This window comes from Polyodon spathula, chromosome 24, assembly GCF_017654505.1.
Source record: "Polyodon spathula isolate WHYD16114869_AA chromosome 24, ASM1765450v1, whole genome shotgun sequence".
In the NCBI taxonomy this organism is placed as follows: Eukaryota; Metazoa; Chordata; class Actinopteri; order Acipenseriformes; family Polyodontidae; genus Polyodon; species Polyodon spathula.
In genome coordinates, this window is record NC_054557.1 from 16,904,484 (window position 1) to 16,922,964 (window position 18,481).

General features: G+C 42.0%; 1 protein-coding gene across 12 annotated transcripts in view; it reads right to left on the reverse strand.

The window, feature by feature from the left end:
* The window catches only part of LOC121299151 (myocyte-specific enhancer factor 2A-like), a 100,427-nt gene that overhangs the window by 57,209 nt on the left and 24,737 nt on the right, over window positions 1–18,481 (reverse strand). Inside the window, exon 1 of one of the 12 annotated variants that reach the window (XM_041226726.1) lies at window positions 2,556–2,650. The exons of the other annotated variants lie outside the window; for them this stretch is intronic. The gene's annotated coding sequence lies outside the window, so the exon portion shown is untranslated. Of the gene's footprint in view, window positions 1–2,555; window positions 2,651–18,481 lie in introns of those variants that run through there. 12 annotated transcript variants of the gene reach the window in all.

The window sequence follows — 18,481 nt, forward strand, 5'->3', positions numbered from 1 at the left end:
ATATATATATATACTATATATATATATTATCTACATATACATATATAACAATATAATATATATTATAGTATATGATATATATATATATATATATATATATATATATATATAAAATGTAATTAATCTCTATATACATCCTGCATCTCAGGTCTGACTTCCTAGTAAATGTCCTGCATCCCAATGCATAAGTCCCGATATTTACACATAGAAAAAAAAACATTTATTCTGCACAGTAGAGAGTGAAAAACCACACGCTGTGCTCTTTGTGCGGCTGACACATCTGCTCATTACTAACTTACCGGTATACAAAGAACGCTTCATTGTGTCTGTGTTTACTGTCATGCTGGTCGTGTGGTGCTGAGTTGAGGGGATATGGCTATTATTATATGATAGAGTGTTTTTTGCGTATGACCCCTCCCATGTGTATGATGCATATGATCTGAATGGTTATTTGACTTTTAGAGTATCGTACACCCTCTCGCATGTCCCCCCCCCCCCCCCCCCAAAAAAAAAAAAAAAAGATTCCCTTAATGCCTTGTACTGTATTACTGCAGAATACTACGGAAACTTTGAAAAAGAAGAAAGGTAGCAAGCAAAAGGTTTGTCTGTTTAAAATATTGATGCGTTTCTAAATTATTATTATGATGATGATTATGATTATGATAATTATTATGCTGATGGCAATGCTGCTTTGCTTGTCGCCTGACGGCTCTTAAGCTGAACTCTGACCTCTGCAGTCCAGGCTGCCTGTCACTGGAGGGCAGCCCTGGTCTTGTGCACTGATCAGCGTGGCTGCGCATTCATCCCCATTCATGGTTAATGAGCCACGACAGCGTGAGCCAGTTAGTGACAGAGTGCACTTCGCAATCCATTCACTGCCCCCTGCGCTGCAGACAGAAAGCAGGAGTGGAGCTACAGAGATGCAGAGCAGAGTCTGAAGGGCATCATTCGAGTGAAGGAGACAACCTTTGCTGTTCTTTAACATTAAATGCCCATTGCTGCTTCAGTGAGATCTCTACACTCAGAAAAGAATAAGTTCCAGCTGGACAAGAAAACTCAATTTTGCACCATTGAGAGAGAAAATACAGTCTTGTCCCCACCAAACCTCATACACACACACACACACCAGATTAAAACAATCAGGTAAGATGTTACTACTCAAAAGGAAATTAAAAGAAATTCTTAGAAAAAAAGAAAAAAACATCTGCCCCCAGCAACCAGAGCAACAGCCATGTTTACTCATTACTTGACTGAAGTCCCTTGAGAGAAAAGGAATCTCATACCTCGCACTGCAAAGTTAACATAGCCTGGCATTGAAAACCGATGCCATTCACCCCCACCATTTGAACGCAGATCAAAATGAGCATTGACCAGCCCAGGAGACAGAACTGCAGCAATACTGATCCCAGCAGCAGCGACCCCCGCAGACCAGGAGGATGAGGCTGCACACTTAACAGGAGACCACCTGGCCACACTGCATGTACTGCACTGCGTGCGTGAGCTGCTAGTTGTATATTTGTGCAGTGGTGTACCTCCTTTCTAAGGGAAACACTTTACCTCAGCATTATAGATCAACGCATGACCTTTACGACCTTTCAGGTGCCCTTTCACATCGTTTGTGTAATGAAACAGCCATGGCTGGACTGACACCACTGACCTGTTCCCTTCATTTAATCCATTATTATTATTATTATTATTATTATTATTATTACTACTGCTATGAGGTCAGCCTAAAGGAATTCACTGAAAGGAAAGTACGCTGAGGAAATTCTCACCCCCAAGCGCAGAATTTACTGAAAACCACATCAGAAAGCACCTGTGAAAATTCTTTTTTTTTTCTGTCATGTTTAATTTTGCTACCATTCAGAACATCCCCACCCTGCCCAGGCTGTTGGCATTCATAGACAGACTAACACCCTGAAGAGACTGCTTCTCGAAGCTCTCTACTACACGCTGCCATGATGTAACTGAGACACTTGTGTTGTTAGTGTTTCCAGAGTGGCATGCTGCTTTACACCCCTTATTGAATTACATACTATAGAAATATCAAAGTGCTCATCCGCAACATGCAAGCAGAATTCATGTACTTGTTTTATTTTATATTTTGCTGATTTCAGGGTGTTCGCTTTATGGCAGGAGTGATTAGAGAGCTCAAAATCCTTTTACTACCGAACTGCATAAGCTTGTGCCATCTGGCTGGCATGAAATCAAAACTAGCTTTGTCTCTCTGACTGACTGCATCTGTCATTAACCCTCGAACTGTCAGATTGCATTATTTTAATGTGTGACTACCCCAGCTAATTAGCATGCATTTACTAATTGCCAAGATCTCAGTTTTCAGAAGCTTCGCTGAGAAGTCTGGCAGCGTACGTCACATATCTGTTAACAAATGCAATAGCAGTATGCTGAAGTTATCTTCTTGTAATATGCAGGATCATCAGGTTACTTGTGATTCTGCACTTGCCAACAGTCCAAAGACCACAGGTGCAATGATGCACTGCATGGTGATGAATATCCTGTTCAGTGAAGCTCTGAATAGTAAGCCCGTTACTCACTTGCAACTATATCCCCTTATGCCTTCTCATTTCTTCAGCTGCACAAGGTCGCAAGACAGGATGAGTGGTTGCTTTTACATATTGCCCAGGTAGAATCTGCTCTCATGACCTTCCCAAAGGAATAGAGCCTGTAATGAAGATAACTAGATCTTAACTATTACATTTGACTAGAGGTATGCTATAGTTAACTGGAACTGCAAATCACTTTCTAACTGCGACCAGTAGCCTACTTCACACAATAATAAAAAAAAAGAAGATAATTTTGTGCAGGCAGTTGAGAACCACTCCTAGCACCCCAGTGGTGACTATGTAACGCACTCATACAGCATGGGGAGCAGCTCTGAGAATACACAAACTTCCTACAGTAAGTCTCAAGCATGAAGACTGATTTAGGGGAGTTACTGTGGAGCACACACTGCTAATGCAAAGAAAAAGAGAGAGAGAGACAGATTGGCATCTTGTAAATAGCTTCCCTTGGAATGACAGAACAGAGACTGCAGCTCTTAAGCAGTAATGTAAGATCTCTCTTAATCCCTGTGGGTCACAAGAGCACAAGCGACACAGCACTGCAGGGAGACCAGTTTATCCTAAAGCCTGCTGGACTGACATAGCACACGTACCCACGGGTTCTGGGTCTCACACTGGCACAGCCTGCCAGGAAACAAAGCCAGCAAAGCCATGGTAACACGAAGCACGACGTCTTGCAAGATACTGCATAGATACTCTCTCAGCAGCGGGTCGAATGACCATGTTTTGCTACTGTAATAGCAAAGGTTTACAAATACGTTTCTAGAGACTGGCAGCTGTATTAAAGAAAAGAGGGGGGATATATGTGCATGCGAGTGGTACAGGGGACTTACTGGTGAAAGTATGAAAGTAAAGAAAGCTGTGAAGTGTCTACATCTGCAGAAGAATGGGAAAGCTGTACATTGAAAAACGTGGTTCTCAGGGTGTGCTAACCAACATATACCACTATTTCTACACCTTAAAAGGCAATGCTTTAAATAACAAGGCTCAGGGTTTCAGTGTGAGTGGGGGGATTGGATTGAGGTTCTCCACAAAGCCAAGGACTCTGCAAACCAACCAAACAATGTGTAAGCCTTCCAACCGAAGGAGGGCTCGGCTTCGCTTCATGATGATGAGCGCCTGGTTTCAGTCTGTAGGCAAGGTAAATACTGCTCAGTTACTATTTGTTTCTCAGGCTGTGGGCACAGGCAGCAGTTTAAGCACCTTCAATACTCAATGCTGCAGTTCCCCCTGAATGGGATCAGATCAAACAGCTCTCCCCTCCCCTTGTCTGCAAAAACAACCGGACTGCACTGAGAGGAGAATTAAACAAGCCCAAGGGACGAATCTGTTCCTGGAAGCTGTGCACAACGTAGATTAGGGCCAATGCATTTCTTATAGCCTGCAAAGCAAACAAAATAAAAAGGAACCTTCCAAAAACCAAAACAAAGTGTTTTCAGAAGAAACTGCTGTAATTACTCAAGGCCCACTCTTTAACAGAATACAAGGACCCTTAGCTCTGGACAAAACCCTCTCTGAAACCATCACTTCCTTTACCATGCCCTTCTACCTATCTACAAATAAGCTGGCAAAAAAAACAAGCATTGCTCACAAAGCCGCCTTGTATAAATGTTGTTGTTTTTTTGGGGTTTTTTAAGCCAACAACAACAACAACAACAACAACTGCCACAGATCTGCAAATGACTTGGCACCAACTCCTCCTCCCTTTCTCTGTGGCCCGGAAAAGCTCTCTGAATGCACGTTATTTAAACATTCGGCTGCGCCTGAGCAGGAACTACGAGGAGACTCTAACCTCCCTATTAAAACCCACCTCAAGGGTTTCCAAGCGCTTGTACTCTTCCCTGCCAGTCGCAGTCGCTCTCCCTTACTTGCACTTGTACTCTTCCCTGCCAGTTCCACATGCTGCTGTCCAGTTTTTTTGTTGTTGTTTTGCTTGGTTTTTTTTGCGGGCCGCAGTCACAGGCTATTCAGAATGATTAACCCACCAAGCTGTGTTTTCCCCACATGTACTGTATTACTCATGTTTATAAGCAAGCCTGTGCCTGTCTCTGTCTCTCTCCCTTGCTGTTATTTACATGACAAGATCCTGTATAATAGTATATTTTCACTGGATTCTCACACTTTGTACCACGCGTTTCCCATGCACTTGCAGTGCTTCATCAGGGTCAACTTTTTCTACCATTCTGCCGCATACCACATTAAATCAAACAGCTCCAAAACATCACGTTTTTTTACACCTTGCTGAATTCAAGCGAAGCACTAGGAATCTAACTTCCCCTAAAGGTGTTTAGCATACCTTTGCACAAAAGCAGTCGATGCAGACGCAATATGTCACGAAAGGAGAAGCAAAATGAAGTTGACATGAAAATCGTTGGGGCTGCACGTACTGTCAGACTGCTACAGGAGTTCTACAGGGATGCTGTCAATGAGCGTTTCTACACATCTTTGAAACCAGGCAGCTTCACTACACCACAAACGCAGGGCTTCATTGGAGACAATTTGAATATTCAGTACAGGAAAAAGGTGCTGAACTGCAAGCACATCGATCTTCCAGATTTGCAAGGAGGTGGTGAAGGCTTATTATTACAAATGCAGGTGCTAAACGAGGCACTGGGTTTAAATCTCAAAATCATCATCATTAGTTTGTGTGCGACTTAGTTTTAAATCATATAACAACACGCACTGTGAGGTTACCAACGCAGAGCTGTAGGGAGGGGGTTTGCAAATAATACAATTGGACATGGATCACTGGTAGAGCAGCAAAACAACTTGCCTGAGCTCGGTTCTGATCCAAGTGCTCTTGGGTTCCCTGTCCTCGATGGGGACTAATGAGCAACAGTGGAACCTAGCTGTGACTCTGCAGAATTCTGCCAACCTATTCAAGGGTAAGAATGGAATCTGTACTGTCTTATTTCAAACATAACAAGACTCAGACAGCAAGACCCTCTCCTTCACTCCTGGTTCGTGTGCTGACGCGAGTGTAGGAGGGAGTGTGATGAGGTCAGTCATTTCAGGCTTGATAAATTACACCAAACCCCCACCTAATTGCAACACAAGACATCACTTCCTCTGAGCAGGAAAATAACACACACCCACGCACATGGCCCCCACACAAATAACAGCTCAAGCTGCTTGCAAGTGCCCAGCAGGTACTACATCTCCAATTATAGGCATTTAACACAAGTGCTGGCATTTATTTATTTATTTTTTTAGTTATCCAGCCAAATTCTGACATTAGGTATTTTAGTTAGGAGCAGAACTGCAGCAATGGTTTGACACCTCCCATGAAAGCAATGCTTCCTGTTCCGCTTATTTGATCAGTATATATACAGCACATGTAGGGGAGGATGGGAAGAGGACAGGAAGATGCAGATGATGTCATCTGTTTAAATTCAGCCTGAATTGATCAAGGGGATTTTGTTTTCTTGGTGCTCAAACTAACATGTGCTTTTGCAGCACCATCGAACGCTTGGAAATGGCCGAATGAAACTTGATCACTCTAAAGAGTTGTCTTTCTGTAGCCAAAGAAAAAAAAAAAAAAAAGACAACCAAGGGCTCATGAGTGCCATCTTTAAGACCACACCCCCCACCCGTCCACCCTTCGTCGGTAGCTCAGAGCCTGCAGGACAACACACAGAATCCTGTGCGTATCCATGACAGCACCACTTCCTGTCAGCACCAGCCCTGGCCTGTGCATCCTACCACAGCCGCGGGCCGCCCAGTACTCCCCACTTCCTGCTTTCACTCTTCCTGTTTTTCAGGCCCCGAGTAATGAATATTCTGTTGGTTGAGCATCTGCTCCCAGCCCAGGGGGACTCGACACACTCGAGACTTTTCTCTTTCCTTCTTATTTTCCTGCTAGTTAAAGAAAAACAACAAGCCGAAACACTGCATATTCATCATTGCATATTAATTTGTTCGATAGTATTATTATTATTGACTGACTTACAGTAGAGACGCCTCATCTCGTTGTTATGCTAAGGGCACTGGGGTTTGACCACATTGAGTCATGTTCCACTCTCCCTTTGACTGGGTTAAAAGGTGAGCTTCTCTTTCAAACTAGCCTACTGTACAACTTGCTTCCAGAAGGAAAGGGGACTCCAGTAGAACACCCCCCCCCCACCCCCTTCCCATGTTACATGTTGCTGGATGAATTTTCTTCTCAAACCAGGAAGCGACTGATACACCAGCAGAGCCACACAAACACGAAAAACAAACATAATCAAAACCAGGCTGCTCAGCTTTGCATTGGTTGTGTGCTTGAACTATTGTGCAAGGAATTGTGGGTTTGTGGGAAAGCCTGTGTAAGCACGCTAAACCAGTGGGGAGCACATCTGTGTTCTGTGTGTCTGGTCACAATACTTAGCAGAACCTGTACGGACCAAACTGAGCCTTTCCATTGCTGAGGGTGTCCTACAGACACCTGGGAACATTCGGCCAGCCAGTCAACTTTTATACATCAAGCAAGCAAACCACACCAGGCTCAGCTGATTAAATGAATAGACCTCACACACCACCAACTCTCACCTGCAACTACTGCCTAGCATCAAAGCCAGCCCCCTTTGTTAGATCATGTTTATCTCAAGACCCTGATTCTGCTCCTCCCGCTGAGAAGGATATGTTTCATGTCTCAACATCAAGTGTTAAAGTCTCCTGATATTAATCTGACACTTGGCTGATCCTGGAGGAGCTATCTTCTCCCTCCCTCCCTCTTTCTCACACACACTCTCCCTTCTATTCTTTCTGTTTCCAAAGCAACTAATGGGGTATAATTAATAAGGTCTGGTGAAGGGTTTGTGTGGATAACTGGGGAGGGAGTCAGCGAGCCTAGCAAAAGAAAGGACATAATGGAAAATAGAAGGGGAAATAACTAATGAGTTTCACGGTTCTCCCCACTATGACGGCATCATGAGTCAGGTTTAAAGGGTTCATCTTTCCAGACCCTTTAACGTGTGGATCAAGAAAGTCTGTGACCATTAGCTGTTTGGAGACGTAGAGGGGCTGGGAACTGACCCAGGGAATAATTAGGAATAGGGTTTCTGCATCATAGATGAAGATGGCAAGATTAAGGGCAAAGTGCAGAAGTTAACGAGAAAGTGGTTAAACCAAAGTGTTACTGCGAGTCTACCCTAAAAGCAGCCCTTCACGATTACTGCTATATGCGTTCTGAGTATTAGTGGAATATAGTGAACCCTATCTGATCATCTCCTTCCCAGTCACCAGCTCCAAGTTTGATACCAAGATAAGGTTTGTGCAATGCCTGAAGTGTATGCAACATGTCCTTTTTGCAAATGCCAAGTTCCTGCCACAGCAAAGCAACATGAAAAAAACAAAAAAACTTGGGTCTATGTGCGACTGTGGCACTATGCCAAACCCACATCTTCCTTTCGGATAAGGAAATAAATAGAGGGCTGTAAAAACCACACAGCATCCCATCCCTTACTGGCTTGAGCGTTTTCAAGAGCTTCTCATCGACACATCTGAACAACGCTTGATGGGACCGAGTGAGACACTGCACGACTGACTAACAACCATTCCTCTGTATCTGATTGGCTTGTAGCTTGATGGAGGTGTGACACAGCACACCAGCCACAATATAACCACATAGGGTTCTTAACCACAAGAGTGGCGTGGAACGCATTTTGCTATTCATCAGCCACACTCTATGGGAGTTCTCCTGTCATTTACCCAGGATGTAACAATGTATACCTAACTTTCAAAAATCAGGGAAAAAAAACTAAAAAAAAGATTTAGGTTATAATAAGAAATGTCACACGATCTTGTTTAATATTCTATTTTACTCCAGGTAAAAAAAACTAAGAAAATGAGTCTGTTTCACCTTTTCATTTACAACTCTGAAACATCACTGACACCATTCCCCAGAACTTCCCACTAAGGGTGCTGTGAGGACTCATAGAACAGAGAGCCGTTTATTGTCAGTAGAACAATAACCAAACAGATACATACGCCTGATTACAGAGCTGCTGTCAAAAAGGAACTGGCACAAAACAAGCGGCTCCTTTTCCACAGGTATCTGCCTATCTATCTCCCCATCTAAAGACAGTATCTGCGTGCGCTAGCAGTGATAATTTACATCTCATCTGATGATGAATGCACCATGTGTGACAGAGTGAGAGAGAGAGAGAGAGAGAGAGAGAGAGAGAGAGAGAGAGAGAGAGAGAGTGAACAACTGTTGGTAACAATGTGGCATTGGAGATGACTCGCACATTGTAGAATTTATCATAAATGTGTGACTTTGAAATAGCAGCTTTTGCAAAACGCCTAAACTCTCGTTATTCAAATCGCTAAGCAAAAATAGGTCACCCTTTTTCTTCTGTGCTGCCTGTGCACAGTTGTGTTTGTTGTAAACCTTGCTAGCATGTCTGCATGTTAATTTCTAATTTATGCAATATAAAGTATACACCAGTCTGGCACTGATGCACAAATTGCCTATTCAGGTACATGCAGTCTTTCAGTTTTCCATTTCAACACTGTCGTGCACTTTTGTAAAAACGAGCACGGTCCGCACTTATCTCTTGGCCTTCCTTCATGTCAGACTATCCCAGAGCACAGGCACTAACCCTAGAAGAATCCGGTTGGTCTTGCACGAAATAGACAATTAAATAATTTTTAAGCAGGAGGCAATCAAGAAGTGAAGTGATTGTTTAAATGGAAAAAAACCTCTTCCATTATCGAAACAATGCTAAATCATCCTTGGAACTAATTCTTATCTGAACTATGACTCAAGTGTCCAATCTGGAAACACCCTGACAAAAGAATGGAGTTCCTTATCTAAAAAGAAGTTAATTTCACAATGAAGGCACACTCAGGAGAAATCTCTCGTGGCCGAGATGTGATCCCATGCTGAATCAATGCGAGTTCAGACAATCACCAGACCTGGTTACATTGTAACATTATCCAGGAATGGAGCTGCGGAATGCCACTTATCAGTTCCCGATGACATCACAGTGAAAACCTCAGCAGCAGAACCTGATCTGACAGCACTCTACGGAACAGGAGCGATGGCACACCCTGGACAACATAAATAAAAACATCTCAATATTCACTGAGCCACGCCGGCAGTTTTGCTTAGGGCAGTGCATTACTGGTATTGAACAGCCCCTTCAGTTAATTAAAAGGGAAACGATCGACTTTAATTGGTATGCTCTTTAGAGAAGAGGAGAGGCTAGAATGGCTTTTAGTAAGGACTTGAAAAATACATTTGAGAGACAGAGATTGAAATGGTGCAATGCCCGGCAGTACAGCTGATGGCATTCATATAATACCATACTGTCCAGGTTGGCTTTATGTCTATCACACAGACAAGGGTATAGTCATCTACTGCTTGGAACAGAAAAGCCTAGCTTGTGGCCAGAAATCACTCATCCCTTTGCATAAATGTGCGACACCATTGTCATCCTGGTGTGACCCTCTCTGAATCACAAACAATGCTAGGGCTCAGTTCATAAAACCACAAGGAAAAGTCATCTACCAAAGCATGCAACCGCTACATTTAAAACAACTGTCCAAACTGTGCTGTACCTGCCAGCAACATTCAACTATTAATGTGAAGAAGTAACGGCTGAGTGAAAGTGCACTGAACATTGCACAATACTTCACCAGTGTTAAGTTGCCATAAATTTATATATATAGTGAGACACTATAGCATACTGTCTCGTCCAAGAAAATGCCAGCAGGGAAGATGCATGTTTAGGGGAGTCTTTAATTAGGTTCAAACAGTGGTTTTAATTTTAGCATCAGCCAAAATAAACCCTGGCTCCAGCTAAGCAGAGTCCTGCCCACTTGTGCTCACATGTGATGCACTTCATCTGCGTTTAACAGTGTGACCCGTCTCCTATTTTATTATTTAAAAACCCACTGCCTGAGTTTGACTGGCAGCCGTATGCACCCACAGACAGAGAGACAGAGAGAGAGAGAGAGAGAGAGAAAGAGAGAGAATGTGGTGGGTGTTGCAAGACAGTCAATTCGAGAAGACTCTGGGATCAGCCAGACACACTAACACACAAGCACGCACGCACACACACGCACACACACACACACACACACACACACAGACACTCACTGCAAGGTGACTTTGATATTCAGCCTTGGGGGGCTAGAGATGGTGTTGCATTCTAGTCCATATTCAATGGTTAAACTGAGAGTATCTAGTTTTATTTTTTATTTTATAGATAGATAGAGATAGATTTTTCAAAGAAAGCTGTTTTCATTCAATATAATAATAATAATAATAATAATAATAATAATAATAATAATAATAATAATAATAATAATAATAATAATGCCACTTACAAATCAAGTGCACAGAAAAAAAAAATGTAGTAGTTATGGGTTCATGCATTTCACTGGAATGACAAACCTAGGAGAATGGAGAATGAAGCAGAGCGTCTTACAGTGGCTGTAATGTAATATGTAATGTAATTGCTGCTGGGACAATCGTATTCCCAATGATCCATTTGCATCAGTCACGTTGGAGCACTAACTCTGATCTGAGTCTCTATTTCTCAAGGATGAAACAAGAACCCTCTCCCTTCCATTGGAACCCTTTTCCTGCTGGAAAGCGTCTTAGCAAAGTCGCATGAAGTTTTAAAGAGCAGCACAGAAAATGACTGGGATGAGAGTAAGGGCTCATATACGCTACTGAAGAAAAATGGGGTTTCCAATTAAAGCAAAGACCCCCTACCCCACCTCACCCCAACTTCTAAAAACGGGACAAAACTGTCACACACAATACTAGAAAACATTTGAACGATTTGGATTCGACTGACGCCACCTTGAGTACTTTTAAACAGCACGAGATGCACAGACAGCTGTCAGCAAAGGGAGCAATCATCTAGCAGTCAGCAGCAGTTCTACACTATATTACAGGACATATATATATACACACACACACACACACACACACACACTTTTTTTTTTTCTTGTTTGTTTTTTGCAATGGTAGTTTCTGTAGCACTCTTATGCCAGCAAGAATGATCCATAACCCTACAAATGGCAGTCTTACTTTTAAATCTTTATTTTTGAATTACACACACACACACACAACCACTAGACTAATGTCTTGTTATGGCTAGTCCCCACTCCCTGGTTTGACAATGTAAAAGACTGAATCAATGCAAGGCAATCCCATTCTCTTCAGGCTGACCCTGTCCTGTACTCACCTAAATGGGGGAGGGGAGATTCTCAGCACGGATGGTTTCCTTTTCTACGCAAAGTGGTTTTTTCTTTTTTTTTCAAATTTTTTTTTTTTTTTTTAATAGCCTCATCTCACCCGAGACGAACCCTGCCCTTGTGCTTTTAAAAACAACACACGCACATAATGGCGTTTCCTCAATCTGATTAGAGAGATTTAGAGAGCCAAATCAGCCTCGATGTCTCAGGCCGTGCTAATCACTAAGCACCTCTGGGGTCTGCACACCACAGCATTGAGGGACTGTAGTGAAGCTGCACAGATACCATGTAGGAATTCTCCTGCAAGCATCTGTATCCCCCCTGGCATTCTCCACCGCTCTGTATCAGCCAGCATGAGACTGTCTGGAATGTCTGGTACCCAGGCTTTGCAAACCACACCTTACACCTTTTTTTCATCTGCTACTCCACTCTCAATAAGAAAACACACTATAGCTTAAGCCTTCTTAGCCTGGATAGACCTGCAGGAGCCGCTACTTATTTTTTTATTACATTTTTTAAAAAATTAAACCATCTGCATCCAGCTAAAAACAGAAATTAGTTCATACATTTTTTCTGATCCCAGGAATATAGATATCGGGCATGAATTATATCAGCGATTAATTTAAATGCTCTTATCAGGAGCTAATAAATAAGGTGCAGTCGTACTCGTTCAAGTAAAAGTATGTTTGCATTGCGGTTGATGTGGGTTTCTTTTGTGACACACTGAAACTTTTATCCTACCCTGCTTACTGAGTATTAATAAAACACATGGTTATCTTTCCAAATTCCAAAACAGAACCAAAAATCACACAGTACTTTAATGTCTATATTATACAGTCACAAGGGAATTCTAGAGGGGGATTGTTGGCCATGTTTTTGAATAAATTGCTTAGTTTTTGTTTCCCTGCACACTTTTTTAAAGGGTAAGACATGGGATGGGTTCAAATGTATTGGTACCGTTAAATTTTGTAACCAAAACAAAAGTCACAGCCATTGCTTCCTGTTAATCACAGTCTTCTTGCACTATTCAAAATAAGAACCTGACGCTGTGTAACACAGGGAAATGAGCCCGAGCCATGGTAAATGGGTATTGGTGTGGGAAGATGAAGTTTTATCAATTGTATTTTATCTTCACAGGCTATCATTCCGTCATGCGCTGCTAGTCTCACTGCCTTTAAAACACGTTGTAGATTCACATGGTTAACACCAGTGGAAAATCTGAATTAAAAAATAACAATTATATAATACTGTTCAACAGCTATGAAAGATTAAAGAAGTTACATCAAGTCTTTTATAATAAAACTTTTAAAAAATACAATCTATCCTTCCTGCCAGGTCCCAGCCTTCAAACAGCGTTGTGCTCACGTTGCTTTATTTAGCACTTCTGGCTCCCTCGTGCTGGAAAATGAGACGCCTGTGAAGTTTTGCGCATCTCCAGAATGTGCATTACTATCCATCAACACAAAACCCAGTCCTGCCACCAACACCAAGCACCACCTGACAATGCTGCAACAGGGTTTTCATTGCACATAGATTGCAGCGTACATGCAGCACGCCAACCCCCAGGGGGATAAACCTGGAGAGCTCCACCCAAACTGTCTCTGCTGCTACATTAGTACAGTCTGTTCTTTCCAACTCTTACCCTACTACAAGCCCAGAACATAACAAGGGGGCAGGGTTATAAAGTTATTTGGCGCTGAGGCAGCTGTGGAAACGCAACGGTGACCAAAACAAAAGGAGACACTCTGCACCCTCCAAATAGGAAAAACACATTCTTCTGTTTTTAATGTAACCAATACAATGGATGCTTTTATAAAAATGACCTACAATAAAGGCCCAGAGAGGTATGGTAAATCATATTACAAAAACCATGGTAAGTTATGGTAAATGCATGGGGAAAACTGCAAAATGACGGCATATTTGTCATGCTAAACTTTAATAAGGGATCCCTTCTCAAGGCAGGTGGTGTCGTTATTAAGCAGTAAATGCAAAAACGCTGAGTTGGCTGGACCACCTCCTGTGACCACACATAGTGACAGTGCTTGAATCACTGTCTGGGGCCTCCACCTGTTGACCACAGCAATGTGGTAGACAGAGTTTATATACATACAGGGCTTAAACACTTTGCTTTTAGAAGTAGGTTAGTGAGCTGTCCCCTTGCGATACCCTGCGATATCTTGAGCACTGTTTAGAAATAAATTCTCAAACAGTAAAGCAGACTGCCAGACTTGTGCAATCTAATCTCCTAATGGCTAAATAAAGCAGTCATTGAAATGGCAAAGAATCAATATTACTAAGTAGCCACAAGCTATCTGATTCAGTTTGTTGATCACTTGTTGTTTACCAACCTGAATTTAACAGCATAAACTGTGTGACCTAGACACAGTATACTGCATTCACACTCACTGCACATAGCCCCTACATTAAAACATACAGCCCACTGTGAAAGTGCTGTACAGACAAGACATGCTGAACGATAGATACACACAGAGACAACGTGTACACTGAGTGCATCTGGCTTCTTTGAAAGTATGCATACAGAACTACACAGCTGCCCACTCAGAAACACACAACACTGCTAACATTTTGCAGAAGTGTTTTTGGGGGGTTTTTTGGAGGGGACAATTTCGTTTTAAATTTGAGCCCGGACAGTGCAGAACAGCTCACTTGCTCCAGGGCTTCCTTTGTGCTGCTGACACTGGTAAAGAGTTAGAAGCTTTCTCTTTCATCTGGAGGACACCAAGGAGCTGGCCTGCTCACTGCTTTGTGATTACTCACAAACCCTTTCGGGCACCCTTTGAAAAGATTTGAATGGAGACACCTTGAAGGAATGTTTAGGGCTTCACACCTTCTCTATCCCTTCCAAGGACATCTGCCAGTCATTCATCACGAGTCTGCAAGCAGGCAAGGTCCAGTATTACTGCAGAGCGGCACACAGGCACATAGGCTGCCTGTCTCCCCCTGTCTGTCTCACTCTCTGTAAACTGCCTGATAATCCACAGAGCACTAGACAACATTAAAAATGGCCATAATTAAATATTTAAAAGCACTCTCTCTTTCTTATATTCTCTTCCACAGTACAACAAGGACAGCTATTTAAACTGAAAGCATTAACTTGTATAGTGTCTGCATTAGATCAAAATACTGCACTCTTAAAAACGGCTGTTTATAAGCAATGTTTATCCCCCACTATGCCTGTGCATGCAAATGAGAGCTGTTAGAATCACGATAAGCTGTGTCACCATGACCCACATTCACTGTTCACATACATGCAGGAATGGAAGTGGGGCAGGCAGACAGGCAGGCAGGCATGGAAGTGGGGCAGGCAGGCAGGCATGGAAGTGGGGCAGGCAGGCAGGCAGGCAGACATAGAAGTGGGGCAGGCAGGCAGGCAGGCAGGCAGGCATGGAAGTGGGGTAGGCAGGCAGGCAGACAGGCAGGCAGACATGGAAGTGGGGTAGGCAGGCAGGCAGACAGGCAGGCAGACATGGAAGTGGGGTAGGCAGCAGGCAGGCAGACAGGCAGGCAGACATGGCAAGTGGGGTAGGCAGGCAGGCAGACAGGCAGGCAGACATGGAAGTGGGGCAGGCAGGCAGGCAGGCAGACATGGAAGTGGGGCAGGCAGGCAGGCAGGCAGACATGGAAGTGGGGCAGGCAGGCAGGCAGACAGACATGGAAGTGGGGCAGGCAGGCAGGCTTGGATATGTGGAAGACAGGCAGGTCCTTCCGAGATTCTTAATAATGTGTGGTAAATAATGCTGTAGCCTAATTTTAGCACCATTGGACAACTGGTTCTCTAGATACAAATAAAAATGCAATTGTGACATACAAGCACCTTTTTTTTTTTTTTTTTTTTTAAATCTCCCACCTGTCTTTTTTTTGTATAAAATAAATTGTATTAACACAACACCCACACCCACACCCACACACACACACACAACACTGGTGTTATTCACATCTGAAAATTCTGCAAGAATGTGCAGTTTTTCATTGTTCCACTGCACACCAGAGGAGTTTGACACAGATTGGTAATATGACTGAAATCGTTTATCTGAAGGCAAAGCTATCACATAATTGCTAGAAATGTTGTAAAAAACCATTAAATTCAATAGTATTTAACTATGTAGTTTTTTATCCTCCTGCATTAACTGATACTACAATTTTGCATAGAGTAAAATTCAGATAGTATACATTTTTGCAAGCAAAATTAAAACATACAATGTTTATCAAAAATGTAAAAAATAAATAAATAAATAAATAAAACTTTCAAATCTTTTGGACTAGCTTTTACATTTCCTCTTAAGTCTTTTAGTGCCAAGAAAAAAACCTATTCTGTTTAAAATGATAAGTTCATGATCGCTGACAAGCATTTGGCTACACTGAAGAAGACGCTCACTACCTGAAATATTTGTTTACTTTGCGTAGTTTATTTTAGTTTGAGCTGCGTTTAAAACTACATGTGTCAGCTGTGTACTGTAGAAACAGTGCAAATGAATGCATGAATAAATACATACATACATACATACATAAATACATGTCAAAAAACATCAAGTAAAAAAAATGAAAGGAGCAGCTTCTTAATGAAGAACCGAACCCAATAAAACACGTCTTATAACTTTAACAAGGCAGGGTTACTGAATCCTCCTCCAGTGTATTAAAAATCAAAGCCATGAGGACCTCTCTAAATGACACGACTGCAATCCAAGCCACATCCCTCATCCTACTGAAGATCAGAAAACACAGAAACACCGGCCCGGCAAAAGCTGCAATTTTATGAAACTTTTAAAACCTCAGTCAATTTGGTAACACACAACCACTTGGAGACCCGTAATGATGACTACTGAGTAAAGAGAGGATGCCATTTATTATAAGCTTGAAGGCTTCCATCTTCTGTTAGTAGTTTGCTGCCTAATCCTTTGTTTTCAGTGGAAGGATGCTCTGTAAACGAGGTCTAGGGAATTCACCACTGAATTAAAGAAACAATTAAATAAAAAGGCTGTTGCATCCCCTTATGTGTAGCCAATATAGAGTCACTGTATAATCCTCTAAAATGCAGAAATTATATACATATACAGCATTGCACCTGTGGAAATAAAGGTTAATAAAACGTTTGTTGTTTATTTATAGTTATAATAACTCTTGACTGATACAATTAAGAGTATTACCCCTAATGCAAAACTAAACACTAAACATTTTCTTTCATTTTACAAACGGTGCAAGTGCTTTGGCAAAGATATGTACAAATAAACATCCATTCTTAGTCTGTATTGCTTTCATGAGTTCTACCTGCATTGCAAATTACAGAGAAACCCAATTGTAAATCCATGCATTTTAAATGAACCGCCAATAAAGCAGACCCCCCTAACTGAAATGCCCTCCTATCCAGCTGGAGGACTAGGTCCCTTATCGCTTGCCATTTACTTTACTTTGAGTACAAGGGTGCAGCTGTGCTTTACTGTATGTAAGGACTATAAGTAAGGGTTTGCCACTAAGGTTCTTCCTAACACTGTCCTGTCCTATTGATTTGACGAGTGTGTCTGACCACCAGTGCCTCACGAAACCTGAGACATGAGAAATGCTTCTCTCTGTAAAGATTTCCAATCCAGACCTGCTTTTCAGTAGCCCTGACTTTCAGTTTCACTGTGATATAGCTTCGCATCTGAAAGGGAAGCATCTCCTGCACACAAACTCTTTAGCAGACCCATGCCTGCAAGAGGATGATGGGAAGACACATCACTGACACCGTTTTGTTAAACAGTAGGCTATTCTTTTTCTTTTCTCAATGACATTGTATTATCATTAGAATACTAGACAGACAGTTTCGTTTTTCCACAAAAAGGCGAACCTTCACAAACAGGAAATGGTTTGATTTGTTTGTATGTTTTGTACCATTTCTATACCCCCCCCCCTATATATTTCCATAGAAGCAAAAGTAAACAGTTGCCCTCAAAGCGCTCCGGTCTTTAGTGCACAGCCCTATCTCTAAAGCAATTAAACCAATTCTTTTAACTGAACCCTCACACCTACCAACTGCAGGTAACGGTAACTGCTGTACCTGCAGATAATGCTGTTCTGAGATACTGTTGCGCACATTACAATGCACTTAATCATGCAATAACAAACACAGCATTACAATACACATTAAAACACACCAGTCGGTGTTTGCAGATTAAGGCATGATGGGTTTTTTGGGTTTTTTTTTTTAGATGCTGCAATTACACAAGAAATGATCCTTTTCTATAAGCAGAGCTCTCCAATGCAAACCCAGCATGGTGCAGCACACACTGGACAGTGACTGGTACTGGAGGTAACAGCACTAGAAATAGCTTTTCAGTTTTTGTAACACAAGCGAATGCTGCGTAATTCTTATGAACTTCTTAACTATAATACCAGCCTACTTTTTACAATTGTTTGTATCTAATTGGTTTTGTTTAGCTGCAAATAAAGATGTGTTTCACATTAATAGAAATGAGAAAGTGGCGACAACAGCAGTGTAAATGGTTTAACATTCAGAGACTGTAATAGCAGTCCTAATCTCCACAGGGCAATGAGTCTAATTAAAAGGAGCCATAAGTTAAAATACAAAAACAAATAGTATATTTCTAATTTAAAAAATAAATAAATAAATACTGACAACTTTCCTTCTTTCTTTCATTTAATTTTATTCACTGTATGCCTGCCACAAGCCAGTGCATACAAGAGAGAGA